A 13,605-nucleotide genomic window follows, 5' to 3' on the forward strand; every position below is an offset into this window, starting at 1 on the left:
GACTAGGATTGAATTATATCACTAGCTTTCTGGGGTCTCCAGCTTACAGATGGCAGATTGTGGGATTTCTCAGCTTGCATTATCATAAGAGCTAATTCCCTGTTACAAACACATGCATGTATTCTATAGGTTCTGCTTCTTTGGAGAATTCTGACTAATACAACATGTATCCACCATTGTAATATCACACAGAATACTTTTACTGACCTAAGAATCCCCTGTGCTCCACCTATTCAACCTACTTATCCTTTCCTCCTCCCAAACCCCCAACAACCACTGATATTTTAACGGTCTCCATAGCTTTGCCTTCTAAAATATCATATAGTTAAGAATTATACAGTATGTAGCCCTTTCAGATTGGTTTATTTCACCTAGTAATATACATTTAAGTTCGTCCATGTCTTTTCATGGGTAGTTTATTTCCTTTTATTGCTGAATAATTTTCCATTGTATGAATGTGGAACAGGTTTTTGTTTGTTTGTTTGTTTGTTTTTAATTCATCCATCTGTGGAAGGGCACCTTGGTTGCCTCTAATTTTTGGCAATTATGAATAAAGCTGCCACAATCATTCATGTGCAGGCTTTTGTATGGATGTAAATTTTTAGCTCTTTGGGGTATATACCAAAGAGCGTGATTGCTGCATTTTATGGTAAATGTATATTTACTCTTTTATTAAACTGCCAAACTGTCTTCCAAAGAGTCTGTACCATTTTGCATTCCCTACAGCAATCATGAGAGTTCCTATTGTTCTGCATCCTCACCAGCACTTGGTGTTGTCAGTGTTCTGAATTTTTGTCCTCTTCATAGCTGCACAGTGGTTTCTCATTGTTGTTTTAATTTGCAGTTCTCTAAAGACATAAGGTGTTGAGCATCTTTTCATATGCTTATATGATATTTTATACCTCTTTACTGAGGTGTCAGTTTAGATTTTTTGTCCACTTTTAATCAGGTTGTCCTTTTTTTTTTAGTGGTAAGCAGTAAGAGTTCTTTGTATATTTTCATACCAATCCTTTATCTGATTTGTCTTTTACAATTTTTTTCTCCCCATCTATGACTTGACTTCCCATTCTCTTGATATTCGTATCTTTTTAAAGGTTTTCTTCTTTTCTTTGTGTGTTTATTTTGAATAATGTATATTGCTTTTTGTTCAGTTAACTAATTCTTTTCTGCAATGTCTAATCTACTGTTAATTCTATCCAATGTACTTTTAATCTCAGCTATTTTAGTTTTAATCTCTAAAACTTTGATTAACTTTTTAAAAAATACCTTCCTTTACAGGTCCAATCCCTCCTGTAGCTTCTTGAAAATATGAAATATAATTATAATATCTACTTTAGTTTTGTTGTCTACTAATACTTCAATTTTTCTATTTCTGGGTCAGTTTTAATTAGGTTTTTTTTCCCTTCATTGTGGTTCTATATTCCTGCTTCTTGATATACCTGGTAATTTTTTTATTGGATGACAGTCATTATAGCTTTTCCTTTTCTGGTGCTAAATATTTTAGTATTTCTGTACATATTTTTGAACTTTGTTCTGGGATGCAGTTAAATTACTTAAAAATAATTTTATGCTTGTGAGTCTTGCTTTTAAGCTTTTTAGGTGGAACCCAAGTAATGTTTAGACCATGTTAAGTTTTTCCCCACATTTCAGGATTGAAAACTATTCTGAATACTCATGTATTAAACAGTTTTCCATTCTAGCTGGGAAGACCAGGCTTTCTTTTTTTTCCCCCTTTGTGAGTGTGAAGAACTTTTTCCTTCTGATACATCCAGGTGGTTCTTTCCCTGCCATGAGTAGTGTTCTTACATGCATACGCCCATCTGTACTCATAGGCCTCTGTAACCTAGTTTCCATTCACCTATCCTGCTTCTTATCCCTTCATTCACTCTTCCACATTCACAGTGGGGCTTGTTTAATTTCTAGAACAAACCTGGCTCTTTGCACACAATTTTTATTGCTTCTGCTTAGAATGTGCTTCCTCAGCCTGGCTTGATGGGCTCCAAAATGGCATTCAACTCTGAACAGGAATATCACCTTTCTTATGCAAGTAATGTTCCCCAATTTTCTCTCAAACACTGTTTCTTGCCTTCAAATCATTTTGTGATTCAAAAAAACTTGTTCATGTGTTTTTTAAAATTTTGCTTTCCTAGGCTATCTTACCCAGGTGTTGATAACTACATGGGAACAGAAACTCTAATTTTTGCTCACCACTGATTCCTCATGTTTTGGTTAAGAGAGCACTTGGAAATATCTGTTTAAATATTGATCTTTGACATGATCACTGATTAGAAGTCTGCCTCTATCAACTATTGCACCAATGTATGCTCTCTGTTGTTTGGTTTGTACTACCAACATACTTATGGTTTATAATAATATTTTTATAGGTTTATTATAATATTAATTTTCTACAAACTCATCTTTCAAGATTTGTATTCAGTAATGATAATTAACTGAAAGTCTAATTTTATATGTGAGGTTCTGTTGCTTTTCCACTCATTTGTTACTGAATTTTAAATATCATATGTTGAAATAACTTTGGTAATTGCAGAACTACATTTTTCCCAAAGATACTTTGATATTAAACACTAATAATACATCTTCCCTTTTTTCTGATTCTGATGAAAAATCCTATCGTTGAAAGGCTTAGTAAAGAAATTTCCAAATCAATGAAAACACTTGTAACTGAAGTTTTAAAATGTAAGAAGTAGTTTTCTGGTTTAATTATGTCATTGTTCTCAACATAATATCTTCCTATCATTATTAAATTTATTATTTTAGGTGTTAATGTATAGTAGAAATTGACTTTCACATGGTTCTGAAAAGTCAAGTTGGCTTAAAATATCTATCGTTACTATTATTATAATTTAAGTGCAAGTAGGTTAGGAGAACATGGATTCAATATCATATATATAATACAATTTAATTAGTGGGGAAATATTTGGCAAATACTTAACTAGTCACCTATATTTTTTAGCTCTGATATCCAAATGATATTTTTTGCTGGTTTTTCTGAAGAAAGAGAGAAAATCCTTAAAATGAAAAGCATTTTTTCTTTATTTTCACAACGGTGAAGTATGCCATTTAAGAATTATTTTGACATTGAGGACTGCTTGATTTTAGGCAACAGTTATATATTTTATTTGATTTTACTGTTATGAAGTGATATTTAAATTACTCATCAAAATGAGTACTGCACTGTACTGCAAAATGAGTACTGCACTGTACTTCAAAATGAGTACTACACTGTACTGCACTCAGATGAAAAATGCAGCCGTGATATTCATCTGCAATGCAGACCTCTCATTTTGCAGAAGATACAGCTTGCCAATACTGACTGGGTCATTTTTGGTTGTATCAAGACATAAACTTGAATGCAATCTTGATTCTGAGAAGAAAAGGAGAACACAGAGAAAACTGAGCTGAGTGAATCCTTTTTCCTCCCTAAAGGAAGAAAAATATGTTGATTTCCAATCATTTGTAAAAGCAAATAAGCAAACACTTCTCATTTTACAAAATGAAACTAGATGGACCTCAGATGCACACAGGAAAGGGTCTGATTTTGTGATAATTCAGGACCGTTAATCTAAAGACTTTCTTCTCTTTTCAAAGTAATCTCTTCAGTAGGCTACACATTATGCCAAATATTCTGCCACGTCTCAGAACGCACTTTGTACACACAGATAACAATTCAACTGTAAAATCTTGCATTGGTATATATTACTATTTCATATGATGTGAAAATGTTCCAAGTTTATGTACAGTTTTGAGGATTTGACCTGTCTCCTTTAAAAGTCTGTGAGGATTTTAAGAGGAACTCTGAGCCCTTCTTTTCCACACATTATTCTGAGTGTGTTGTGGACACGCAAGTACCACGCTGCCACAGGCCCACAGTTTCCTTCCCCTGACACGGGTTTAGAGTCACCAACTTATGCTGCATGTCTGGCTCCTGAAATAATCTGAGTTGGAAATGAGATTGCCTTCAATCCTTGTATTTGACAGAGGAGAAAATTAAAACCAGATTGTTTAAGGGTTTTGCCTAAGTCCTGATAATAGGACTGTTTTATGACTTTCATAGGTTTATTAGTTTCCTTTGGCTGCTGTAACTATTCTCATAAACTTAGTACCTTAAAACAACAGAAATTTATTATCTTACAGTTTTGGGGGTCAGATGTCTGAACTGAGTCTTCTGAACTAAAATCAAGGTGTCAGCAGGAGGCTCTGGGGAATCTATTTTCTTGCTTTTTCCAGATTTTACTGAATGCCCACACTCCTTGGCTCATGGCCACATCCTCAACCTTTGAAGCACATTGCTTGCACCTCTGCTCCTGTCATCATATCTCCTCCCTCTCTCTTTGACATCTGCTCTGTGTCATAAGTACCATGGTGATCACACTGGGCCCCCTGGGTAGTGCAGGATCCTCTTTCCATCTTAAGATCCTTAATGTACAAAGTCCCTTTTGCTGTGGAAGGTAACAGAGTCACTGGTTCTGGGGATTAGGATGTGGGCATCTTTGGGGCCATTATTCTCTCTAACGTAATGAGCACTTTTGCTTTTGGACCACTTCCTTAATTAAAAATATTAAAAATTATATTGTAATACTACCTTAGTATAAAGACTAATATAATTCAAGTTAATTTTTTATTATATACTCATTATTATTATATTCATGTTTTCTCCTAAAAGAGAAAGAAATTTTAAAAGAAATTAAAATTAAACCAGGCTTCTCTGGTGGCACAGTGGTTAAGAATTTGCCTGCCAATTCAGGGGACATGGGTTCAAGCCCTGGTCTGGGAAGACCCTACATGCCGTAGAACAACAAGGCCCGTGCACCACAGCTACTGAGACTGCGCTCTAGAGCCCATGAGCCACAACTACTGAAGCCTGTGCACCTAGAGCCTGTGCTCTACAATAGGAGAAGCCACCACAATGAGAAGCCTGAGCACCATAACAAAGAGTGGCCCACGCACAGCTGCAAACACCCAACACAGCCAAAAAAGAAACAAACAAATAAATTAAATTAAACTACTTCATTGACCTACCTTACCTCATGGATAAGTTGGCCTTGGATGAAAAATTTAAAAATGCAACACAGGTTTTTGAATTTCCATTTCCTTCTTCTTTACACTAAAACTTTTAGGCCTAATTTGGAATTTCAGAATAAACTGTGGTGTTAATTGCCCACTGATTTGGAATGTGCTGCCATTTATGGCTCTTGATTCACAGGGCAATACAACGTTTTGGCTGATGTCTGCTGTCATTGATGTAGCTCTTAGACAAAATCCAGCAGCCACCCTGGAGAGACAGCCATTACATCTGCACAATCCTTTCCTCACCAGAAAATGCTTTTCCCAAGAGATGTGCAACTTAGTTTCCTGCATCCCACATTCTTTTGTTCATTCTAGCTTATTCGAAGATCCAGGAAGAAATTTATTTTACTCTGAAGTAAAAATCTACCTAAAAGTTCCTTCTCCAAATTGCTGGTGCACCCTTTAGCACATGGCATGAAAGAAGAGTCTGACAGTTTATGCTTTGACTTTGGGACTATTAATGGTGGCACATTGATATCAATGTCCTCCCCCAGTGAAGGGGCAATGAGATAGTCCAAGGCGTAAGGCTGCATTGGGTCTCCTGAGCTCCCTGATTTAGTTTTTTTTTTTAATTTTTATTTTTTATGCAATTTTTAAAAGTTACTTTCCATTTACAGTTATTATAAAATATTGGCTATATACTCCCCCACATTGTACAATACATCCTTGAGCCTATCTTACACCAAATAGTTTGTACCTCCAACTTCCCCATTCTCTATTTCCCCTCTCCACCCCCACTGGTAAACACTAGTTTGTTCTCTATATTTGTGAGTCTGTTTCTATTTTTTATATTCACTGGTGTGTTGTATTTTTTTAGATTCCACATATAGGTGATATAATACACTATTTGTCTTTATGTGTCTGATTTGTTTCACATAGCATAGTGCCCTCCAAGTTCATCCATGTTGGTGCAATTGACAAAATTTCATTTTTTTATGGCTGAGTAGTATTCCATTGTATTTAAATATACCACATCTTCTTTACCCATTCATCTGTTGATGGGTACTTAGGTTGTTTCCATATCTTGGCAATTGTAAATAAATCTGCTATGAGCATTGGGGTGCATGTATCTTTTCAAATTACTGTCTTTGTTTTTTTCACATATATACCCAGGAGTGGAATTGCTGGGTCATATGGCAGTTTTATTTTTAGTTTTTTGAGAAACCTCCATACTGTTTTCTAGAGTGGCCACACCAGTTTACATTCCTGCCAACAGTATAGAAGGGATCCCTTTTCTCAAAATCCTCACCAAGTCTTGTTATTTGCAGACATTTTGATGATAGCAATTCTGACAAGTGTGAGGTGATATCTCATTGTGGTTTTGATTTGCGTTTCCCTGATGATTAGCGATGTTCAGCATATTTTCATGGTGCCTGCTGGCCATCTTCATTTCCTCTTTGGAAAAATGTCTATTCAGTTCTTCTGCCCATTTTTTAATCAAGTTCTTTGTTAGTTTGTTTTTGATGTTGAGTTGTATGAACTGTTTATATATGTTCTATATTAAGCCCTTATCAGTCATATTATTTGCAAATATTTTCTCCCATTTAGTACATTGTCTTTTTGTTTTGTTGATGGTTTTCTTTGCTGGGCAAAAGGTTTTAAATTTAGGGCCTCCTGGGGAGGCAGGGGTTGGTTGTTGCTCACTGAAGGGGCAAGAACAATGATAGCAGAGACCCCAGGAAAAATTTTTGTTGTTTTTATTTTAAGAACAATTTTTAGATTAAAAAAATGTTTTAATATATTTTTAATTTTTCTATTTTTATTTTCCATTTTTGCTTTTTTTCTATTTTTTGTTTTGTCATTTTATGTGTTTTTCTTTGCTTTATTTTTTTAGTTTGCTTTCTGTTTTTGTTTTGTTAGTTTTGATTTTATTGTTTATTTTGGTTTGGAGGTTCTTTGGTTTGTTTGGTGGTTTTCTTGTTCTTTATTCTCTTTGTGTGTTTTGTTTGTTTTTTTGTTAGTTTTTGTTATTTGTCTTGGGTTTTGTTTGACTGTTTTCTTTTCCTTTTTTTTTTTTTTGCAGAGCTGTGCAGATTTTGGGGTCTTGGTCCCATGGCTGGGGGCTGGGCCTGGGCCCCCAGGGTGGGAGCACCAAGTCCAGGATGCTGGACTGCCAGAGAATTCCCAGCCCCATGGAATATTAACTGGCATGAGCTCTCCCAGAGTTCCCCATCTTGGCACTAAGACCCATCTTGGCACTAAGACCCGGTTGCACCCAACTGCTTTAAAGCTCCAGTGCTGGATGCCTCAGGCCAAACAACCAACAACACAGGAACAGAGCCCCGCCCATCAGCAGACAGGTTGCCGAATGTTGTACTAAGTTCATAGACACTCGAAAACACACCCCCTGATGCTGCCTTGCCCATCAGAGTGACAAGACCCAGCTCCACTCCCCAGAGCACAGGCACCAGTCCCTCCCATGAAGAAGCATACACAAGCCCCTGGAACAACCTCACTCACCAGAGGGCAGACACCAGAAGCAAAAGGAACAATGACCCTGCATCCTGCAGAAAGGAGACCACAAACACAGTAAGTTAAGCAAAATGAGATGACAGAGAAATATGTTGCAGATGAAGGAGGAAGGTAAAAACCCATAAGACCAAATAAAGGAAGGGGAAATAGGCAATCTACCTGAAAAAGAATTCAGAGAGTTTGTGAGGACTATTCCAGAGTGTTTGGTCTGAGCAAGGCAAAGTTTGCTGAAGTGAATAGCTCTCTGCAGACCTTGGAGCATTAGCTCCTGTCTGGGTAAAGACAATCTCCATATGGCAGTTGTGAAAACCATAAGTAGAACTGCAAATTTTATCTTGCTTATCAGCACCAGCATCTTTATTTCCCAGATACAGTGCTGTATGAACAAAGGGGTTTACCTTTGCACCAACAGCTGGATGTCAATTTTTGAGTTACTAAGCTGTCTCTCCTGAAAAGCAACTAGTAGAAAATTATACTTTGGCTAAATTTGGACTGTATTCCTTTCATCTCCCCTTGCCTGGAAAAATATTGCAATTAATCCCTCACTGTTTTGTAGTACGTTATTTCTTTATTGGCTTATTAAGAGACATTATCCTGTATGCTATTAGCCTGTGAAATGATTATAATTCCCAGAGTGAACCTGTGTTGAATAAAATAATGGCAAAGACCATCTCAGTCTGAGCACAATTTGCTTTGAAACAAAACAATATGTGAGTTTAAAAATATTAATTAATAATTTGTTTTATCTCAGAGAGAGAAAAAATTATCAAAAAAGAAATTCTAACATGCTACAAGTTGTTCACCACAGCAGGAGCTCCTGTTTCTCATCCCGTCAGTAATATTATGATTAAAATAATTACATTCTTCTGTATTTTTCTATTTCTTCTATATTTTTAATAGCCTTATAAATTTATAATATTATTATTATTTTCCAGGACTAATATATATTCACTTAATATTTCTTTGATGAAAATGATTGTTAATTTAGGGTCACACAACGCCATGATGAAAAATATAGGCATTTTAGTAGCCAGGTCATAATCATGTAATTATTTTTCTTGTGAAACATTCTAAAGTCATGTGAAATATCCATTCTTATAACATACCTATAATATGAGACTAAGGAATTGGTACATATAGGTCTACAACAATATTGGTTTGTCTTTTTAAAAAGTACACATTTACAAATAAAAAAGAAAAGAGGGTCAATTCATATAAGAAAAAGATAATTGAGAAGATACTGCTGCATGCAATAATTTTCACAAATATTAACATGGATTAACACTTTTCTTTACATAAATTGTATTACAAAGGAACAAAACAGACAACAGGAGGGAAGGAAAAAATATAGATCTATTAGAATGTATTTTAACTTACATGACTACCATATTAAAACAAGAAGATATAGTTATAGGTCAACATGGTAATTCCATGGTAATCACAAATCAAAAACTGACAATAGATACACAAAAACTAGAGAAAAAGGAACACAAGTATCCTATTAAAGAAAATGATCAAATCACAGGGAAGAAACTAAAAGAAAAAGAAAAGAACAGAGAAGAATTACAAAACAACCAGAAAACAAGTAATAAAATGGCCAAAAGTACATACCTATTAATAATCATTTTACATGTAAATAGAATAACTGCTCCAATCAAAAGATATAAGGTGGCTGACTGGGTAAATAAAAAAAGAACCCATCTATATGCTGCTTACAAGTGACTCACTCTGGAGGTAAAGACACACAGACTGAAATTGAAGAAATGGAAAAAAATTTCATGCAAACGGAAACAACAAGAAAGCTGGGGTAAAAATACTCACAGAAAACAGAAAAACAAAATATAATTTATAATAAAGTCTAATACAAAATACAAATAATTGCATTATATAATAATGAAAGGATCAATAAAAAAGAGGATATAAAATTTGTTGACATATATGTACCTAATATAAGAGAACCTAAATATATAAAGCAAATATTAACAGACATAAAAGAGAAATAGACAATAATGGAATAATAGCAGAGAACTTTAACACCCTACTCACATCAAAGGACAGATCATCCAGATAGAAAATCAGTAGGAAAGTTGTGGTCTTAAACCATATATACCAGTTGGACTTAATAGATAGCTATAGAACATTCCATCCAAAAACAGCAGAATACACATTCTTTTCAACTGCACATGGAACATTCTCCAGGACAAATTACATTCTAGGCCAAAAAACAAGTGTCAAAAAATTTAAGAGGATAGAAATTATACCAAGTTTTTTTTTTTAAACCACAATAGTATAAAACTAGAGATTAATTACCTGAAGAAAAATTGGGGAAAAAACAAACATATGGAGACTAAACAATATGATACGAAGAAACAAATGGTCAATGAAGAAATCAAACAGGAAATCAGAAAATAACTTTAGACAAATGAAAATAAAGGCATAACTTCCCAAAATCTACGGGATGCAGCAAAAGCAGTTTTTAGAGGGAAGATTATAGCAATACAGGTCTACCTCAAGAAACAAGAAAAATTTCAAATAAACAACCTAACCTACCATCTATAGGGATTAGAAAAAAAAGGAAAACCAAGAAAATAATAATGATCAGAGAGGAAATAAATAAGAAAGAGACCAAAAACTTGACAAAAAAAGATCAATGAAACTAAGAGCTAGGTTCTTGAAAAGATAAACATAATTCATAAGCCAGGCTCATCAAGAAAAAAAGGCCGGCTTCCGGGAAGATGGTGGAAGAGTAAGATGCAGAGATCACCTTCCTCCCCACAGATACACCAGAAATACATCTACATGTGGAACAACTCCTACAGAACACCTACTGAATGCTGGCAGAAGACCTCAGACCTCCCAAAAGTCAAGAAACCCCCCACGTACCTGGGTAGGGCAAAAGAAAAAAGAATAAACAGAGACAAAAGGATAGGGATGGGACCTGCACCAGTGGGCGGGAACTGTGAAGGAGGAAAGGTTTCCACACACTAGGAAGCCCCTATGCGGGCAGAGACTGCGGGTGGTGGAAGAGGGGAGCTTCGGAGCTGCAGAGGAGAGCACAGCAACAGGGGTGCAGAGGGCAAAGCGGGGAGAGATTCCCACACAGAGGATCGGTGCCAACCAGCACTCACCAGCCCGAGAGGCTTGTCTGCTCACCCGCCAGGGCTGGCTGGGAGTTGAGCTTGGGCTCTGGTCGAAGCACCGGGAGAGGACTGGGGTTGGCAGCGTGAACGCAGCCTGCAGGGGGTCAGTGCGCCATGGCTAGCTGGGAGGGAGTCCGGGGAAAAGTCTGGACCTGCCGAAGAGGCAAGAGACTTTTAATTCCCTCTCTGTTTCCTGGTGCGCGAGGAGAGGGGATTAAGAGAGCTGCTTAAAGGAGATCCAGAGACGGGTGCAAGCCGCGGCTAAAAGCGCGGACCCCAGAGACAGGCATGAGACGCTAAGGCTGCTGCTGCCACCACCAAGAAGTCTGTGTGCGAGCACAGGTCACTGTCCACACTCCCCTTCCGGGGAGCCTGTGCAGCCAGCCACTGCCAGGGTCCCAGGATCCAGGGAAAACTCCCCCGGCAGAATGCACGGCGCACCTCAGGCTGGTGCAACGTCACGCCAGCTTCTGCCACCGCAGGCTCGCCCAGCACTCCGTGCCCCTCCCTCCCCCCGGCCTGAGTGAGCCAGAGCCCCCGAATCAGCGGCTACTTTAACCCCGTCCTGTCTGAGCGAAGAACAGACACCCACAGGTGACCTACACGCAGAGGCAGGGCCAAATCCAAAGCTGAGCCCCTGGGAGCTGTGAGGACAAAGAAGAGAAAGGGAAATCTCTCCCAGCAGCCTCAGAAGCAGCAGATTAAAGCTCCACAATCAACTTGATGTACTCCGCATCTGTGAAATACATGAATACACAACGAATCATCCCAAATTGAGGAGGTGGACTTTGGGAGCAAGATTTATGATTTTTTCCCCTTTTCCTCTTTTTGTGAGTGTGTATGTGTATGCTTCTGTGTGAGATTTTGTCTGTATAGCTTTGCTTCTACCATTTGTCCTAGGGTTCTATCTCCGTTTTTTGTTTTGTTTTGTTTTTAAATTTTTTTCTTAATAATTATTTTTTATTTTAATAACTTTATTATATTTTATCTTTATTTTATTTTACTTTATCTTCTTTATTTATTTTTTCCTTCCTTCCTTCTTCCCTCCCTCCCTCCCTCCCTCCCTCCTTTCTTTCTTTCTACTTCTACTAATTCTTTCTTTCTACTTTTTCTCCCTTTTATTCTGAGCCATGTGGATGAAAGGCTCTTGGTGCTGCAGCCAGGAGTCAGTGCTGTGCCTCTGAGATGGGAGAGCCAAGTTCAGGACACTGGTCCACAAGAGACCTCCCAGTTCCACATAATATCAAATGGCAAAAATCTCCCAGAGATCTCCATCTCAACACCAGCACCCAGCTTCACTCAACGACCAGCAAGCTACAGTGCTGAACATCCTATGCCAAACAACTAGCAAGACAGGAACACAAGCCCACCCATTAGCAGAGAGCCTGCCTAAAATCATAATAAGTCCACAGACACCCCAAAACACACCACCAAACGTGGACCTGCCCACCAGAAAGACAAGATCCAGCCTCATTCACCAGAACACAGGCACTAGTCCCCTCCATCAGGAAGCCTACACAACCCACTGAACAAACCCTAGCCACTGGGGACAGACACCAAAAACAATGGGAATCATAAACCTGCAGTCTGCAAAAAGGAGACCCCAAACACAGTAAGATAAGCAAAATGAGAAGACAGAAAAACACACAGCAGATGAAGGAGCAAGATAAAAACCCACTAGACCTAACACATGAAGAGGAAATAGGCAGTCTACCTGAAAAAGAATTCAGAATAATGATAGTAAAGATGATCCAAAATCTTGGAAATAGAATAGACAAAATGCAAGAAACATTTAACAAGAACCTAGAAGAACTAAAGATGAAACAAACAATGGTGAACAACACAATAAATGAAATTAAAAATACTCTAGATGGGATCAATAGCAGAATAACTGAGGCAGAAGAACGGATAAGTGACCTGGAAGATAAAATAATGGAAATAACTACTGCAGAGCAGAATAAAGAAAGAAGAATGAAAAGAACTGAGAACAGTCTCAGAGACCTCTGGGCCAACATTAAATGCACCAATATTCGAATTATAGGGGTTCCGGAAGAAGAAGAGAAAAAGAAAGGGACTGATAAAATATTTGAAGAGATTATAGTTGAAAACTTCCCTAATATGGGAAAGATAAGAGTTAATCAAGTCCAGGAAGCACAGAGAGTCCCATACAGGATAAATCCAAGGAGAAATATGCTGACACATATTAAGCAAATTGTCAAAAATTAAATGCAAAGAAAACATATTAAAAGCAGCAAGGGAAAAACAACAAATAACACACAAGGGAATCCCCATAAGGTTAACAGCTGATCTTTCAGCAGAAACTCTGCAAGCCAGAAGGGAGTGGCAGGACATATTGAAAGTGATGAAGGAGAAAAACCTGCAATCAAGATTACTCTACCCAGCAAGGATCTCATTCAGATTTGATGGAGAAATTAAAACCTTTACAGACAAACAAAAGCTGAGAGAGATCAGCACCACCAAACCAGCTTTACAACAATTGCTAAAAGAACTTTTCTAGGCAAGAAACACCAGAGAAGGAAAAGACCTACAATAATGAACCCAAAACAATTAAGAAAATGGGAATAGGAACATACATATCGATAATTACCTTAAATGTAAATGGACTAAATATTCCCACCAAAAGACACAGATTAGCTGAATGGATACAAAAACAAGACCCATATATTTGCTGTCTACAAGAGACCCACTTCAGACCTAGAGACACATACAGACTGAAAGTAAGGGGATGGAAAAAGATATTTCATGCAAATGGAAACCAAAAGAAAGCTGAAGTAGCAATTCTCATATCAGACAAAATAGACTTTAAAATAAAGAATATTAGAAGAGACAAAGAAGGACACTACATAATGATCAAGGGATTGATCCAAGAAGAAGATATTACCAT

Source organism: Orcinus orca, chromosome 6 (assembly GCF_937001465.1).
Source record: "Orcinus orca chromosome 6, mOrcOrc1.1, whole genome shotgun sequence".
Lineage (NCBI taxonomy): Eukaryota > Metazoa > Chordata > Mammalia > Artiodactyla > Delphinidae > Orcinus > Orcinus orca.